At 38.7% G+C, this 18,612-nt stretch overlaps 1 protein-coding gene and 1 pseudogene across 3 annotated transcripts in view; both read left to right on the forward strand.

Moving 5' to 3' along the window:
- CCDC148 (coiled-coil domain containing 148) overlaps positions 1–18,612 on the forward strand; it is a 236,277-nt gene that overhangs the window by 189,944 nt on the left and 27,721 nt on the right. The window lies entirely within an intron of this gene.
- LOC112813112 (methylosome subunit pICln pseudogene) lies at positions 1,881–11,538 on the forward strand (annotated as a pseudogene).

The following is an 18,612-nucleotide window of genomic DNA, read 5'->3' on the forward strand; positions in this document are numbered from 1 at the left end:
TTTATATTCATTGTTGTTCCTTGTAATTTAATAAAAAGCCTTCCTTTCCCACTTACCTCCTTTGTAATAACTTTAACATATTTAAATTTTTAACTATATGCTCTGGAGGATAATTTAAAGATATCTAAAGCAGACTTCCTCGGCTAACATTTCTTCACCAGAAGACTGAATGAAGCTGGCATGACCAACAGATGGAAGGTAAAGATATAACACCTTCATTGGTCAATGCTAATGTAATACTAGAGCACTGGTTGTACTCTTTGCTACAACAGAATCACCTGGAGAATACTTGAAAGTCCTGATGCCTAGGCCAGGCCCCAAACCAATTAAATCAGAATCTGTGGCAATGGGATTTTTGTCCCAACAGTTTTTGGAAAATCTTCAGGGGATTCTAAAGTGCAGTGAAGTTTGAGGACTAGTATACTAAACTTCTTTTTATACTTTCTGAAGTATGGACCCAAATCTTTCATTGGGGTCTTGAGAAGACCCCACTTTTTGTAGAAGTGCCTCTGAATTTTTTCTTCCGATGCTATTCCCTCATTGAAATAGGGAAGTCATGGAGATGAAACTTTATATTCATGGAGGAGTTTATCAATTCAAGAATCCTCTGCAAGCAAAAATCTTGCATGTTTCTCTCTAAGCAGGTGTGTATGTGTGTGCATACACGTGCATGGGTATGTGTTTAATGGAGAAAGCAATGCCTTGTGTAGTAACAAACACTAGTTTTTAGTTGTTGTTTGCAAAAGAAGGGAGTTTTTCTATGTTGCAAAACAGTACACATTTGAAGTTTAAGATGGTGATGACCATTTGGGAAGGAAGAAACTAGAGCCAGCTGCCTTCCTAACACTAAACTGGCTTTGTTAATCTAGTGTATGTTTTGGGGTGCTTGCCAACAGCAGGGAATTGACAATTATTGCATTTTCTAAGTAGTAAAACCAGATGTTTCTCTCTATTTTCCATGTCTTTTCTTAACAATATGCAAAATTCAGCATGTTGTATTGGAAGACATTAAGGGCATTTAAAGTGGGTTCACAGTCTAATCTGTGATTTTTATTTTTTTTTAAGATTTTATTTATTTATTTGAGAGAGAGAGAATGAGAGACACAGAGCACGAGAGGGAAGAGGGTCAGAGGGAGAAGCAGACTCCCTGCGGAGCAGGGAGCCCGATGTGGGACTCGATCCCGGGACTCCAGGATCATGACCTGAGCCGAAGGCAGTCGCTTAACCAACTGAGCCCCCCAGGCACCCTAATCTGTGATTTTTAAAGAGTATGTTTATTAGAGTGACTTCAACAGAAACTTTACAAACATTTGTTATGTTTTTGCTTCTCAGCAAGAGATTTCCCAAAATTAGTGGAATGCTCTTGTTCATTAAATCTCTGTCAACCAAATCCCCATTCCAAGTGGATGTGCCAAATGATATCAATCAAGGATCACTGTGAGGCATTAAACAAATATAGTTCTTAATAAGACTGTCTGTTTTGTCTTTTAAAGGGTATTAGAAATGTTTCACAAATTAGAATTTAAAAGACTGAAATAGACCCCACTGGTAGCCAACATGCCATTTTCCAACCCACAGAGGCAATTTTGTCTAAAAATAATAATACTGAGAACCTGCTCATCAGTATAACATAACTCTGACATGTATATACGTGTGTGTGTGTGTGTGTGTGTGTGTGTGTATTTTCATACTTTGAGGCATGAATACACAGATTATTTGGACTTAATTGTAATAGTCCTTGAATGAATCTTAGCTGAGCAAGCATAGTTGACAGAGGGAGGCTAAGAAGTTTATGAACAAAGCAATGTACAGTGGTTTTAATGTGAAACTATACAAGCAAGCTTGTGCCAGTGGTCAGACGGAGCGCCAGCTGGGCAGAGATGGCTCAGCTAAGGGTCATTGTAGAGGTCTTGGATGACGATTTATCTCCTGATCGTCAAGCCCAGCTTCAGATGTATGATCCTTACCAAACCACAGCAATCAGAGAGTGCCTTTCGTTTAGTACTTTTGGTTGCTTTAATTTGTTGTTTACAACTTTGATTTTTGATTTTAGAAACCTTTGCTCATTAAAAAGCTCCTGGATTTCTACCATATGCCATATTGATCTGTCTGTTAGAGTTACATGTTTAGGACATAAAATGGAATGTCAACAGGTATGTGTTTGGGAGAGGGCAATATTCAGAACCCCTTTATAATATATTTTTATACAAAATATGCATTATTGCTTCCCTTTAGTACCCAGCATTATTTGTCCTTCATATGTATGTGTCAGTGAAGTGACCACAGATGCTACCATTTCAAATAGAATAATAGCTAGATGCTGTGGTCTTCTCAAGAATCACTCATCTCAGGGATGCCTGGGTGGCTCAGTTGGTTAAGCGTCTGCCTTTGGCTCAGGTCCTGGGATTGAGCCCCTCATGGGGCTCCCTGCTTGGCGGGAAGCCTACTTCTCCCTTTCTCACTCCCCCTGCTGTGTTTCCTTTCTTGCTGTGTCTCTCTCTGTCAAATAAATAAATAAATAAAATATTTTAAAAAAAAGGATCACTTATCTCATATTCTCTCCTCCAGGAACAGAGACTTTTATCTTGGTCCATAATTAATGCTACAGATATTCAAAAGTTTCTTACTGGGCATTGGGTTGTTTTGAAACAGCATTGCCTTTCTGCCATTCAACATTTGTACCAATATATAGAGGCAAGTGATTTGCTGTGTCCTTTCTGCAGCAAAGGGATGCTGGGTCCTCCAATGCCCAACAGTATTTGTGAGTGAAGTAGGGGCAACCACGCTTTAGGTTACTGAGGTTTTTATCACTACCTCCTTAGCTAGGGAGTTTTACTAAGCACTTTCAAGTAATGAAATACTGACCTATTAGGCATAAACTCTAGGAGGATTTTCTAAAGCTGCAGGGCTAGGTAGGTGGAAACTTAGCAAGCATGGTTAAATGAAGGATGTATAAAGCCATGGGCTGGGAGAAATAATGGTAACTTTCACAAAATACCACCACTGTGGTGGGTACAATATAGCTTCAAGCACTTGTTTATCCTTTCTCCCTTTGCTTGAAACTACTCCTGTAAGGCGTGCACACACACACACACACATACACACACACACACGCACAGAGCTATCAGATGATATTAAATAGTAATTACTTAGTGAAAGAAACATGTTTGCAATCTAGGTTATTTTCTTACTTTATGTATTTTAATATGAGTTTTATAGAGTAATGTAATTTTAGAGCTGGGTGGAATCTTGGAAAGCATCTAGCCCAGCCTCCTTGTATTAACTAGGGTTCTAGTTTGCAAACAACAGAAATGATTTCTGCTTGAATTTTGCAATAAAAAATATTTTATATTAGGGTAGCTTTTGGAATCCTTTGCGGAAACTGGGCTTAGAAAATGATTGGGAATAACAGAGGTTGAGAAGATAAGAAGAGTCAAGGCTGTACTCCAACTCCCTGCACAGAATCATCCCAGCAAGTCCAGCCACTGACCATTAGATGCCACAGCTTGCACCTTCTCTTATGCCATCTCTGGAGTCCAGACATCCCAGTTGGCAGTGCTGCCTTTATTCATACCCATGCCTTGCTGCTCTGCCAGTAGCCTTCCCAGGCCCTGCTTCTTTGTATCACTGGCTTCCAAGTGAAGCACCCGCTGGGCTGAAGTCAGGTCAAATGCTCATGAGTTAGCTGCAAAGGTGGGAAAGCAGGTATCTGACATCACTTTATAGGGGAGATTTCTTCAAAAGAAGGAAGGAGGCTCAGAAGCTGAGAAAACAAAAGGAAAGAACAGTAAAAAAGAATGTCTCTTACTGTCTACAAGTATAGTTGGCAAAATCAACAGACTCTTCTTTTTATTCTACACTGCCAAAAAATTTCCTTCTACCTAACACTCAAAGTGATTAATAGATATAACTCTAAATGATATCTTTTTGCCTTATTGTCCTCTGGTTCTGTTATGATCCATCCCAATATTCCATAACCTATGGACCAAGTTTTAGTTTACTACCAATAAACATGTCTTATGTAAAATTGTAAGGAAGATAGAGGTGAAGAAAGCAGACATAAAATTAGTATATATATATAAAATGGATTTAGGATTTGGTATCTTTTCCTGGGCTAGTGATCTGCAGTGTAATCCTCTCTCCTGATGCTGGCAGTGGTGGTGAGCTGCAGCTTCCAGGCAGCCGCAGGATGCCTGGAATTTTTCCAGGGTAAAAAACCGATACACTTATTCCCATTCCTTTTTTTTCTCTCTTAGTACAATATTTAATAAATTACATGAGCTATTCCTACACCTTATTATAAAATAAGCTTTGTGTTAGATAATTTTGCTCAATTGTAGTCTAATGCAAGTGTTTTGAGCACATTTAAGGTAGACGAGGTGAAGCTATGATGTTTGGTAGGTTAGGTATGATAGTATCTATTATATGTACTATCAAATGATAGTATTTTCAACTTATGATGGGTTTATTGAGATGTAACCCCATCATAAGTCGAGGAAGATCTGTATTTATACATATTATATGTATGTATATATGTGTGTGCATGTGTGTGTGTGGCCGATGATGAACACCTTCAGTAAACGGTCAAGATCACAATTCAAATTTATGATTTTTCTTTTCCATGCATTACATTTACTCTTTGCTTTCAGCCAGTATCTTGGCTGGGTGAGGTTCTTTACCCAATGGGGTGACTTACACTGGCATGTATATGATGACTTTTACCATTGGCCATGCAATAGCGGAAGGTATCCCAGGAGTTCCTTGGATTCCATCTACTTCTTCCTGCCTCTGTTAAGTAACAGCAGTCCTATATCCCCCTGATGTCAACTGTTCCCCCACTGTAACCTCCTTTTCTACCTGTTTACTTAGTAGTATGATAAACCCCAAAAGGCAAATATTTGCATCAGCTCCCAATTCGGTGTAACCATTGTTATCCTCCTGGTGGCAGTATTAGAAGTTAAAACCAGCAGAGATTAGTCTCAGGATGGGAAAAAGATTTTGCAAATGGGTCTTTAGGGTTAGTAGTGAAAAGCACCATTCCCACTGTACATGATCTGGCTGTGTTGTGAAACAGCACAATATATTGGCCACTACTTCAGAGCAAAACCACCTCCTGTAAAATAGCACCAACCTCACAAAATACTATCTCACAGCTCATGATGTATCTGAGTCTTCAATCGGCCATTTCTTTGTTTTATAAGGACAGCAGCATATGGACTTCAGCCCATTGCCTTACTTCTTACACAGTTAAGGGAGTTCCTTAGGAAGAGGCATCATCTTGTGGGATGTACTAGGAGGGCACAAATGGTGCACACATGGTATATAGGGAAAGAAAATCCAAATTCTTTTTGCCTTTCTCATGATAGAATGAGTGTGATAGAATGTTGTAACCAGCTAACACTGTCTAATTTCCCTGGTGTATTTTACCCTGTCAAGGACTCAGACTGACAGCAGCCAGATCAGCCTTGAATAGGGTAAATTCATGTAACTGAGCAACATACAACTTTTGTTCCCACCACTGGGAGAATTTTATCATGAGCCCATTGAACAGGTACCCATTTGCTGGAGAAGACTGACACACATACAGCAGATCATCTCTTCCATCCAATTCTTTAAAACCACCTGTAAATTATCCCCACAATCTGAACCAGTTCCATTAGGTCCATCCACATAATCTCTCTGAATCTTCCTGTCATGATTCCTCCAACCATATTCCTTCGATGTCCCCAACCAGCTGACCAAGCCATTAACTACTGTCTACAAATTGTTATTAATCCATTATATATTCATTTACCTAAAAGTATTTGAGTACCTAATGTGGCAGTCACTAATCCTTTACCTCAGGTAAAGTGAACATTGGGATATTCCTCTTGAAATTATACCCACATGGAAAATTTCCCTTTTATTACCATGTTTTAGGGAGATTTCAGAGCAGAGCCACCCACCATAGATGTCTACTTTTGTTTGGGGCCAGTATGTGTGTAGACCTGGCTATAAATCTGGCTCATTTTTTCCTTCTCCAGTCAACTAGTTATTGGGAATGCCCTTTGGGCCATATGTGTGGGTTGAGGGAGGGATGTCAGTGTGGACGATGAGCCACCTGTTCATACAAATTACCTGTGTCTTCCAGTCATGCTCATGCTCAAGCTCAATCTATTTTCATTTCATTAGTCTGTGCTGATAGTCACTCCCAGCTTTATGGCCAGGTTGCTCAGATAACATCCAGCTCATTATGAGTAGCTAGAGTCTCATTGTCACCTGCTGTCATGAAGTCAAAAATCCAGTTGATACCACCCTCGTCTATAAAAGGTAGATTAAAAAATGATACCTATCTCGTATGGATTTTTATGAGAAATAAATAAGTTAAACATGGAAACACCACAATGCCTACCACATTGTGCCTGCTTGTCAAATGATAGTTGTAATAATTATCAGGGTCCCTTATTAAACCAAGAGCTAGTTCTTAAAAGAAAAATCACAACTTTCAAAGAAGGGCTGAGTGTGCTGTTGAATCCTGGAGGTCTCAACTAGACAAGCTCTATGGAACACTCTGATCATCCAGAATACATCAGTGAATCCATGGTGTCATAGGGCCAAGTGGCATTGCTGTCTGCAAGTGGATCAGCTGGACAGCTGGACAGCTTTCTTTTTCTCTGGCCCCTTTTCAAAACTAGCTTTTCAGGTCACCCACTAAACTGACTAGAGAGGCATTCTCAAATGCTGATTTTGCTGCTTTCCAAATCCAAAGAGTATCACCCAACATTATGATTTTTTTAAAGTGGAAAATAGTACCACATGTCTTTTACTTGGAACTAGAATAAGAAGATCTATATTGAAATTTCTACCCTACACTTCCTGTCTCTCTGATCTTAAGCAGGTTACTTACCTCTCTGAACACTCCCTCATGGTTGTTATCAGAATCAAGGGAAATAACAGTACCTGGATTAAAATACTCACTTGGTAATATTAGTTCCTCTCCATATTCTCCTCCTTACCTATAGTGTTTAACCAACTGTCTCCTGGCTTTGCCACATGGATGTCTCTCTGGCACTTCAAATTCTCCATACCCCAGATCGAGCTATTCATCACCCCTTCTAATCTGTTCTTCCTCCACAGTTTCCTTTTGGGTAAATGACACCACTACTCACTCCGCTGCCCAGTCAGGTGACTCCTCCCTCTCTCACTTCTTATTCCCAGAGCCAAAGGCTTAGTAAATGCCATGAATTTACCTTTTGGATATTGATCCCTGTTACCATCCTGATCAGCCTACTATTATCTCTCACCAGAAATAAGGCTATTACTTCTCACTATTTCATCCTTGCCTGCAATGCAAACACATCCAGTCATGTGATTCTGATACCAAAAACCCTTCAGTGGTTTATCTTCACACTTCTGATAAATTTCAGATGCCATAATATTGCTTATGAGATGACCATGGTCAAACTCTACTTCATCTTTTACTTCCCACCTGACTCCTGCTCATCCCACTCCTCTTTGGACTTCTACACGCTACCAGGTCCAAAAGGGCCCCAGTATTTCTCTTGCCTCCACTGGCTCTTCAAACAGACTGTTTCTTCTGAGAACACTCTTGTAGCTAATTCTTACTCCTCATGTCTCTGCTCAAATGTGACTTCCTCAGAGGACTTCTCTGGCCCCTAAACAAGGTTAGGTCTTCTTAATACATGTTCTCATGGGCCTGTTGTGATGAACTCTTGTTACAAACCATCCCATAACTTATTGGCATGGGATAACAATGATGTTATTATTATGCTTATGGATTCATTGGGTCAGGAGTTTGGACAGGTCCCAGAGAGGATGGCTTGTCTCTGCTCCATGATGTCTAGACTCTCAGCCTGGAAAATGTGGATGGCTGGGAGTGACCTGAGTGTCTGGAGCTGGAATACTCTGATGACCTCCTCTTTCATTTGGACTGGGATGACTAGAAAGCTGGGAGTAGCAGGAAACTATCAAGTGGAGCTCTGCATGGTCTCTCTCTGAAGCTTGACTTCTTCAAAGCACAGTGGGCTCAGAGTGGCTGGACTCCTCAGTTTACCTCAGGGCTCCAGAAACTCATCTTCCAACAAACAAGGCAGAAACCACATGACCTAGAAATCACACAGTGTTACTTCTATTTTATCTATTGGCCAAAGTAGTTATAAGCCCAACCAGATTCAAGTGAAGGGAATTTAGCCCCAAACTCTCAATAGGGGGAGTATCAAATAATTTGATGTCATGTTTATTTTTTTAAAACATTTTATTTATTTGTGTGAGAGAGTGTACAGGTGGGCGGAGGGGCAAAGGAAGAGGGAGAAGCAGACTTCTTGCTGAGCAGGGAGCCCACAGGGATATGGGGCTGGATCCCAGGATCCTGAGATCATGACCTGAGCTGAAGGCAGACACTTGACTGACGGAGTCACCCAGGCGCCCCTGTCATCATGTTTAAAGACCATTACAATGCCTACACAATCTCAACACCCATATTTTAATTGTAATTACTCATTAGATTTTTATCTTTTCCAATAAATTGTAAATTCTATGTGAACAGAATCTGTGTCTACACTACAACATCCTCATATTTGGCATATTGTAGATAACACAACCTCCATAAATAGTCATTAAATGGGAGAATGCATATAACTAGAATAAAGCACTATTAGGCGAATGGTAGGGCCTCAATTTGTTGTAGGTGAATGAGTCACACTTGTCTTTGTTGTGGTTAAATAGAGGAATAAGGAGTTGCCTCACTCTTATGGTTATTTATCTTTGCCCCTTTTTTTCTTAAGAAAAGAATGCCATCTCAAAAGTGTCAGGCCTGTGTTAAATGTCATAAATCTTAAAAGTTACCTAGTTCAATGGTTTCAGTTTTTGAATCTTTTGTCTACTAAGTGGTCATACAACCTAGGTATGTGTATATCTCTGGATGCTAAACTTGCTGTCTTCCAAGGCAGTCCATTTCATCTTTGGACAGCTATTGAATTTTTTTCTTTTCCTCTTGTTATTTCTTTATTTTTTGGTAATAAGCCCAGCTCTGTCTCATCAGCTTCCACACATCAATTTTCCTTCTATTGCTTGAGAGCAAGTTAAGCAAGTCTGAAACTTTTTTCCCTTGACAACCATTTAAATACTGAGGATAGTTATGTACTTCTCCTTCCCCATCTCCATCTCCATCCCTATAAGCCCTTCCTTTTCATAAGCTCTTTTTGGAGAGGTATGTTTTCAACTCATTTGTCATTTGCCATGAAGGAGGGGCTTAGGGGAAAACCCTGACTGGCCAAAGGGGCCCATCATGATTCAGCACATATCATAGCTCAGGGTCACTATGGAAATATTATCAAAGGATAAAAATTATTGTAAATAAAAGTTATTCCTTAGGAAGTTATTTGTGTCATTATCTAACATACATTTATTTAAATAAGGCAAGTTTACATCTACAAGCAGACAATTGGATTGCACAGAGGTGCTAACGTGAGATCAGTTTGTCATGGCAAGGCCCCAGAGTAAAAAGACAGTAGATGAGGTGCCTTCACTTGTAGAAGGAAGAAAATGAGAAACCTCTCTAGTTCCAGGATCCTGGGCTGATAGACCAAGATTCTAGTTGTTATTACCTACATCATGACTCCTCCCAATTACACTGATTCCTAACTTAGAACAAGCCTTCCTATTTAGAACAGCTGATGGACCTCTTGAATCTTAGAAGTCTGGGAAGAGATTTACTATCTGCTCTATGGCTTAAAAGCACAGAGCTGCTTAGCCCAGTCATGCCATTCAAAGGAGCCCCTTTCCTTTACCAGAGCCAAGTGAGGCGGCTAAAAGGCTGCCAGCACAAAGGTGCAATTGTAAGTTTTTCCCTTTTGTTTTCTGGGTTGAGCCACATCTACCCTCTATCTATTTTTTGTATTGTCTGTAAGCTAAGAATATTTTTTACATTTTTAAATGGCTGGAAAAAAAAGAAATCATGTTACGTGAAAACTATACGAAATTTCAATTTCTGTGTCCATAAGCAATGTTTTATTTGAACACAACCATGTTCATTCACTTGTCTATGGATGCTTAGCGTGACACATACAGCAACTGTATGGCCCACAATGACAGTGTGACATACAGTGACTCTATGAGCAAAAGGCCTGATATATTTATTATCTCACCCTCTAGAGAAAAAGTTTGCTGACCCCAGGTCTAGTGGGATGGTAGAAGGGAAGAGCATTAATGCTGTTGCTTTTTGCAAATATGCTTATGTATTTGGGTTCTATCCTTAACTGGCCGCTAGATAAATTGAACTGGAATGAAGGAAAGCTAGGAAAACCTGACATTCTACTCAATTGAATGCATCATTCTCTCCTCTGATTGCATTCTTTTTTGTCTGCTCCCTTTCACATTAAACACTTAGAGCTCTAGGTATGCTCTAACCCCCTGCCAAAGCAGAGCACAATTAAAGCTTCTTCCCCAGGACATACATCTTAATTAATCTTGCCCAAGGTGACAAAGCATTTATGCACATGCATATGGATCACTTTTAAAAATCTATATTGACCTCATCATCATCTTTTTCTTTTTTCTCCACCTCCAACTTTTTGATAAAATTTCCAAGCTTAAGGAAGAGTTGCAAAAATGGCACAAAGAACTTCTACCCAGATTAACTTTTAGTATTTTGCCCTATTTGCTTTATCATCTGTACTCTCACTCTCTCTCTTTCCCTCCACCCCACCCCCACACACTGTGGTCTGCCACACTATTTAGAAGAAAGTTGTCGGCAAACAGCTGGAGTTGCTGTGCTTCAGTTCTCTCCCCAGGACTGTGTCTCTGCGCTCCCTGCTGCAAGGAGCTTCCTCAAAAATTTCCTGCTGCCAGGCTCAGCTGAGGGGCTCTGTACTGAACAGCAAGGGTCTTGGCATCCCAGGACCCTTTACATGGCTGAGAGCCATCTGTCTTGGTTAGATGGCTCTGGATTAGGATTCTCACTAGAATACCCTACCAGTAGAGTGCATGCAGTGCCTAGGGACCTAAATGCCTATCCATGAGAGTATTTGTATGTTATGGTGAATGCCAAATTTGGGGGGGGGAATCAAAAGAATCTGTCGCTGAAGAAGACTGATGATAATGTTGAACCTATTGCTGAATTTAGATTTGTGCCTAGTGATAAATCAGCAACGTTCACTGCAATGTGTGAATGCCAGGCTTTGCATCCAGATCCTGAGGATGAAGGTTCAGATGATTGTGATGGAGAAGAATAGGATGTAGGACACACATGAACAAGAGCAGGGAGACATCCCTACATTTTACACCTATGAAGAAGGATTATCCCATTTAACAGCAGAAGGCCAAGCCACACTGAAGAGATTAGAACAAATGCTGTCTCAGTCTGTGTGCAGCCAGTAAAACATGGCTGGAGTCTGGAGAAGATTCAGTAAGAGATTATGAAGATGGCATGGAGGTAGATACTATACCAACAGTTGCTGGACAGTTCGAAGATGCAGATGGTGATCACTGAGAATGATTTATGCTGCTGTGGGATTCTACTCCTCACTGTAGGAAAGAACTTGGTGCCTCTTCTGTGGAGTAGGTGTTGATGAAAGAAAGTCTTTTTCCTTCTCCAAAATTTATCTGAACCAGTTCTTTTTTGAGACAGACTATACTGAGACAAAAAGTTGTCACCAGCAGAAGAAACTTTGATCTTTATTAACAAAGGTGAATTAACCAAGAGGGTATTTGTAGTTTATGATCTACCTCAAAACTTTCTGTGTATAGGTCCCCTCTGAGTAGGCCTATAGTTCCTGCCTTCACTCTATGCATCTTCTGTAACCTGGCAGGCCCACGTGGTGAGAATGCACAGGCGCTTGAAGGTGTAGGTAGACAGGATGGGAAAAGGGATGCTGAATCTAAGATATACCCCTTTAGAGCCTAAGCATTCCCTCACCCCTTAAAAAGAAAGACAGAAAGATCTCAGAAATCCTGGCCTCTGCTCATTCTCCACAGGAGTAAGGGTCTTTTCATTAATTGGGGACCCAGATTGTTTCACTCAGGCATCTTTAGGGAGCCTCTTGGGAAACATCCTAGCCACATACACTACCACTAACACAAGTGCTTCTGACTAGCTTTTACTCTTTTCACCATGTGTCACCCGTCTGTTTTGTTATAATCTCTTAGGTTATATCCTTTAATTTCTAACCTCTTGGGTTGGTTTCCATAACAACCAGTGAAATTGGGATGATGTCCTCAGAGTACTTAAGATGATAATTGTCTCGTCTTTGTAATAGTTTAACAAATAAATCTAGGTTTTCTAAGAAAAGAAAAATAAAAAAATAAAAAAAAGAAAGTTGCAAACATCATGAAATCTCACCAGTAAATATTTTGGCATGATTTAGCTAAGAATAAGGACAATCACCTATTTAACCACAATACCATTATGATAGCTAAGAAAATGAACAAAAATTCTATAATATCCTCTAGTATCTAGTCCATATTCCAATTTCCCTAATTATCATTTAAATGTTTTTATAGCCTTCCCAACTAAGATAATATAACCACATGAAAAAATATATTATTTCAACTAACTTTTGAAACCAGTACTCTGTACATCCTCAGTTGGATGAATTCTAAGGGGAAAAATACTGGGAAGAAATCCCAAACTTCACTCAGTAGGTTTAATATTAGTGGTAACAGTGGTATTGTGACCTTGAAATATTTTACATTTGTGGTAGGACAAAACACTTAAAGGAATGTTTTAATGTTAACAGGACTAGGGCACAGTATACAAAAAAAGATACCAATATTAAATTAAAAAAATTTTAAACTTTAGTATTAAATATAAAATGAAAATACCAATACAGATTTGTGATTTTTTTTCTTCCTTTAAACAAATTTTTCTCCCTCTGGAAAGGGTCACTGAAATGGCCTAGAAACAATGACACTTCAATAGCAATGAGCATACCTAGTAGCATTTAAATATGTAATGACTCTCCCTTCTGTTATCCCCCTAATACCTGGAATCAGTACACTTTTTCTGTAAAGGGCTATATAATAAATGTTTCAGCCTGTGGGCCATACACTCCAGGTACTAAATCATACAGATTACCATCTACACCAATTTCGATATTGATTTCTAAATATCATTTTCACCTAAAAGAACAGGGATTAATTGAGAAGAAAATGGCTGATTCTAGGTCTGGAACAGAGAAATTATAAGTGGAGCTTACGTTGTTTCATTTTGTCATCTCATAAATGTTGAAGACATAATAGATTTAGAAACTGGCACTTTTCAATCTCCAATGTAATAATTATTTCAGGTGAAGACCATCAATGGATAGTAAAATCTTTAGATGGAAGATTTTTAGATGGTAAATAGGATATTTACACAGAGCCCAAGTATCACTCCTTGAATTACTTTCTAAATGAAAAGAAGGGGAAAAAGCATGCCTGTACAATGGGGAGATCTGGCTATTGCCACTTTAATTAAGTGTACAAACAACATCACTACTAGTGGACTAATAGCCTGACATTGTTCCTGCTGAAATGATGCAATATGAAATACATCACCTCTGTGCCAAAAATACTTTATCTCAGTCTAACCAATTTTCTAGTAGAGGAATTGGCAAAATTTTTTAGAAAGAGACAGACTATCATTATTTTAGGCTTTGTGGGCCATATGGTCTCTTGTTCAACCCTGCCCTAGGAAAGCAGCTATGGACAATATGTAAACTAATGGGTGTGGCTCTGTTCCAATAAAACTTTATTTACAAAAATAAAGTGGGGAATTGGATTTGCCTGTGAGTAATTATATAGTTGGTCAACCCTTGTTTGAGACCTAATTTAAAGGAGAGTCAGGGGGAAGAGGAATGACAGGAAAGGATTAGATACCAAGAGGAAATAATCAGACAAATCCGAAATGATGGATATGCTACAAAACAACTTTAAATGCTTCAAAAAAGTCAGTGTCATGGGTAAAAAAGTGATGGAACTGTTGACTGTTCAGATTAAAATAAACTAGTGAGACATAAAAACCAGGTTGAGTGTGTGGATCTAGATAACAATCACCCTTTTTATACACAGTGCCACTAAAACCTGTCTCCACACCCCTGTTCTTGTGCAGATGATTTTTTTGGACCAGTGTGAAGAATCGTTTGGTTATCCTCTCTCCTCCACCAGAATGATTTGCAATCACTACCAGATGACTTGTTTGAGAGTGTCTCAACCCTCCTGGGTTGCTTTTCAAAGTCTCATAACATAAAATCAATCCTATTTTTCTCTAAACTTTTGATTAAAATCATTAAGAAAGCAAGTTTATGAAGAGCGAGGGAGGCAGAAAAAAAGCACACCTGTGCTTTAATCACCAATCTTTACTTATTATCAGTCACAAGCAGATTTGTATCATTTGACCCTTTTATTCCCAAAGGGAAAGAAAAAATTTGCTTGTTCCTAATAACAGTCTAAGCAGATAACTATATTTTTACTAATAATTATAATAAGGTGACCTTCCTTATTCACCTGCAATTTTCCTATGAGATATGACTTGGACTTAAAATCTCAATTTATTTCAGAAAATGCCATTTAAAACTTCTAAGTTCTGTTATAGAGAAATAACTTAAAAAATAACTTATCAGCTGAGGGCGCCTGGGTGGCTCAGTCGTTGAGCGTCTGCCTTCAGCTCAGGTCATGATCCCAGGGTCCTGGGATCGAGCCCTGCATCGGGCTCCCTGCTCGGCAGGGAGCCTGCTTCTCCCTCTCCCACTCCCCCTGCCTGTGTTCCCTCTCTTCCTGTGTCTCATCTTTAAAAAAAAAAATAAAACTATTAAAAAAAAACTTAGCTGAAAACTGGTTTTAAATTAACATCAACATCTTTTTAATTGAAACTATTTAAAAGAAAGTTATTTTCCAAGCTTAAAGTATCATATGCTTTTGAGCAAACTAATAAAGCCAAGAAAGATTTCTTATAGACCAAGATTTCTCCCCCCCCAATTCACACCTCACTGCCATGACAGTCTTATATTCTCCCAGTAAAGCCTATACATGACTTTAGAGCAGACTTCTTTATGTTCAACTAATCTTTACTAGTTTGATCATCCCTGCCTTTATTTTTCCACGCTTGTTTTGGTTTCCTGTCTTAATAAGGCACCTTTGAGAGGACAAAGCTGTTTCAAAATCAAGGCTTAATTTCCCTCATCACAATGAATGTTTCTCCTGCTTTTGTTCCTTAGGGGAGGAGATGTTTTTGAACTTCACAGTAGCTTTTCAGTTTTGTTTAACAAAGGCCTGAAGCGTGTGCTACCAATAACATACAAAATCAAACAAGACAAATTTAAACGCAGTTCACTGTTTCTGCCTTTTTTATCCTACAAACCATTTTTATAGGATGATAGTTTTACCTCCGCTATCTTCTTCTTCTTTTTTTTTTAAACATATAATGTATTATTTGTTTCAGAGGTACAGATCTGTGATTCAACAGTCTTGAACAATTAGGGGAAGAATGAAGGGGGGGAAATCGGAGGGGGAGACGAACCATGAGAGACGATGGACTCTGAAAAACAAACTGAAGGTTCTAGAGGGGAGGGGGGTGGGAGGATGGGTTAGCCTGGTGATGGGTATTAAAGAGGGAACGTTCTGGGCGCCTGGGTGGCTCAGTTGGTTAAGCGACTGCCTTCGGCTCAGGTCATGATCCTGGAGTCCCGGGATCGAGTACCGCATCGGGCTCCCTGCTCAGCAGGGAGTCTGCTTCTCCCTCTGACCCTCTTCCCTCTCGTACTCTCTCTCTCTCATTCTCTCTCTCTCTCAAATAAATAAATAAAATCTTTAAAGAGGGCACGTTCTGCGTGGAGCACTGGGTGTTATGCACAATGAATCATGGAAGACTACATGAAAAACTAATGATGTAATGTATCGTGATTAACATAACATAATAATAAAAAAAATAAATGATCTTTTCCAACCTATAAAATAGATCTTGAGGCCACTACAAGTGTTGCCTGAAGATATTAGCCAAAAAGTTTAATGAAATCCCAGACACCACTAGGAAAGAAAGCAAAAACATGACTTGATACGTGGATGAAATAATCATAAACTTGCATTTGGGAGACTGCATGATTCCTAATGTGATTCAGAAAACGATGACTCTAATGACCATGAAATCAGGTAGAGGGCCAGAGTTGATGGACTGAGCTTTGAGTATGGAACATAGTGGTGATATTATTTTAAAGCTATTAACCTATTTAATTTATAAGTTTAATAATTATAACTGAATGCCTACTACGTTGGCATAGAGTGATGAACAAAAAGGACAGTCCCTATTTTCAAGGACCTGGCAGTCTAATGGGGAGTTGAATTCAGATATTCTTGGTGAAGGCAAGCACAAAGCACAATGGGAACATATGGGAGCAGCACCTACACCAGATAGGAGGTGGCAGGGGGAGTCAGGAAGTCCTCATGGTAGAAGGAAACATCTTCCGGAAATGGGAAATATCTTTCTGCCAAATACCCATGGCAATTTAAAGGAACTGACAATGATTTGGTATAGTTGAAGCATATGATTTGGAAGGGCTAGGGAAAGGTTGTGGTGAGAGAAAAGTTTAAATAGATAAGCAGAGGCCAAATTATAGCAAGTCCTTAGAAGCCTTACATCTTATAGGGTTTGAGTAGGGTAAATTCTGACTTTTAATTTATTAACTATAATTAATTGAGTTAAACAATTAATACATTTAGTGGTTTATACTTTTTCTATTTTCAAAAGGATTTTAATATAGGCATAGAGATTTAACAAATTCCAGAATACTAGAAGAAAAAAAACTAGGGAAGTGATTACCTCGGGAGGTTGTACTTATTAATGCATAAATGGGTTCAAAATGTGATTAGACACACAAATGGTAAGTTATTAGGGGAACTTGTTTATTTAAGGCTCTCTCACACCTTCCCACAAAGGGACCTCATTGACATGATCAGAAACTGAGTCTCAGACAGAATGTTTTTTTGGTCTGTTTGGCATTATGTGTCTTAGGTATTTATATCCTTATCCCTTATGTATACATACCCATCTATTTGAGGTAGCCTCAGTAAATAGGATCTTCAGGTGAGCTTGGAACATCAGAGAATATTTAGAAAGCTAAAGTCCCTATCTACTTTTGGAGAAAATCCAGACATCCCATCTTCCATTGATTGTATTTTTGAGTGACTTTTTAGCAATAAGACTCTCTACCTCCAAATTAAGCTTCTAAAGAATCACTGATTAAAATGGCTGATTAAAAACATTCTTTAAGGGGAAAAAAACCCTTAAGATAATTTTCTCTTACTGAATTCTTCTCAAGTTCTTTCTATGAAGTGCTGTAAGTTGAATCTCTCTTAACTCATCCTAAGTGGAAACAGAGAACAATGACTCCTCTGTATAAAATTCCCATTCTCCAAGATCACTTTCAGTTTCCCATTAGCCTTATCATTGCCATATAAGGAGTCTTACTTTTTTTATATTTTCTTGAGCCAGTTCCTGATCCTTTAATAACATTTGCTGACCTCCTCCTGAATTCCCTCTTAAGAATTCAAGTATTGATTCTAAGACATTTAATGATCTCCCTTTCTAGTGTCTTAGATACAGAGTTGGGCTTAAATTGTTATTTGAGGTTCAAGTTAGCTAATAAGAAGTAAGTATACAGCTACTATACAGAGCACATGGGTATGCACAAACACTGGCACAAACACACAGGTACAGAATAGGGTCTAGGGGACAATGTACATAAAGGAGCAGGAATTTTGAACAGAAAAATGAGATATAAAATTTATATAAAGCAATTTCTGACTTCACCTTAGGAGAGCCAATTAATAAAGTAACAACTCAATATGAACATTATTCAGATCAGCTGTTTGATATATGCTATGCTTCCACATGTTTTGACTTGGGAGAGGTCAGACCGCCTTGAAAGGAAAGCAGGTTGGAGGAAATGGGAAAGTGTGAATTAAAGTTGGAAAATTTCATGTAACTATATTGTACCTTTGTGTTTTTCCATTTTATTACTAAGTGGATTCACAGCAGTAATGTACTATAAATATTTATCAACTTGCTTGGGGATGGGGGAGGGAATGGGATAAGGCCTGACTTGTAGTATTTGCTGATTTCTGTGGTATACATACTTTTCACCATGGCTTACTTCAAACAACCGACTTGATGTTACTTAACACAGAATTGGGAGAAAATGTGCAGATGTTTGCCATTATATATTATTTCTACTGTACAGACACAATAGATATAAATAACCTCAAGAGCTTAGATAATAGTAAAATAATTAGGAAGTGATGAATTTTGATTGTTACCTTTGTTTTTATTTTTTTAGTGTTGTATTAAGTTTTAACTTTAATTCCAGTGTAGTTAACAGTGTTATATCAGTTCCAGGTGTACAATATAGTGATTCAACAATTCTATGCATTATTCCGTGTTCATACGGCAAGTGCCCTCCTTAATCCCCCCACCACCTTCCCTCTGGTAGCCATCAGTTTGCTCTCTAGAGTTAAGAGTCTGTTTCAAAAAAAAAAAAAAAAAGAGTCTGTTTCTTGGTTTGCCTCTCTTTTTCCTTTGCCTGTTTGTTTTGTTTCTTAAATTCCACATATGAGTGAATTTATGTGGTATTTGTCGTTCTCTGA

Source organism: Callorhinus ursinus, unplaced genomic scaffold, assembly GCF_003265705.2.
Source record: "Callorhinus ursinus isolate GAN/ISIS: 27379988/994484 unplaced genomic scaffold, GSC_fseal_2.0 scaffold2, whole genome shotgun sequence".
Lineage (NCBI taxonomy): Eukaryota > Metazoa > Chordata > Mammalia > Carnivora > Otariidae > Callorhinus > Callorhinus ursinus.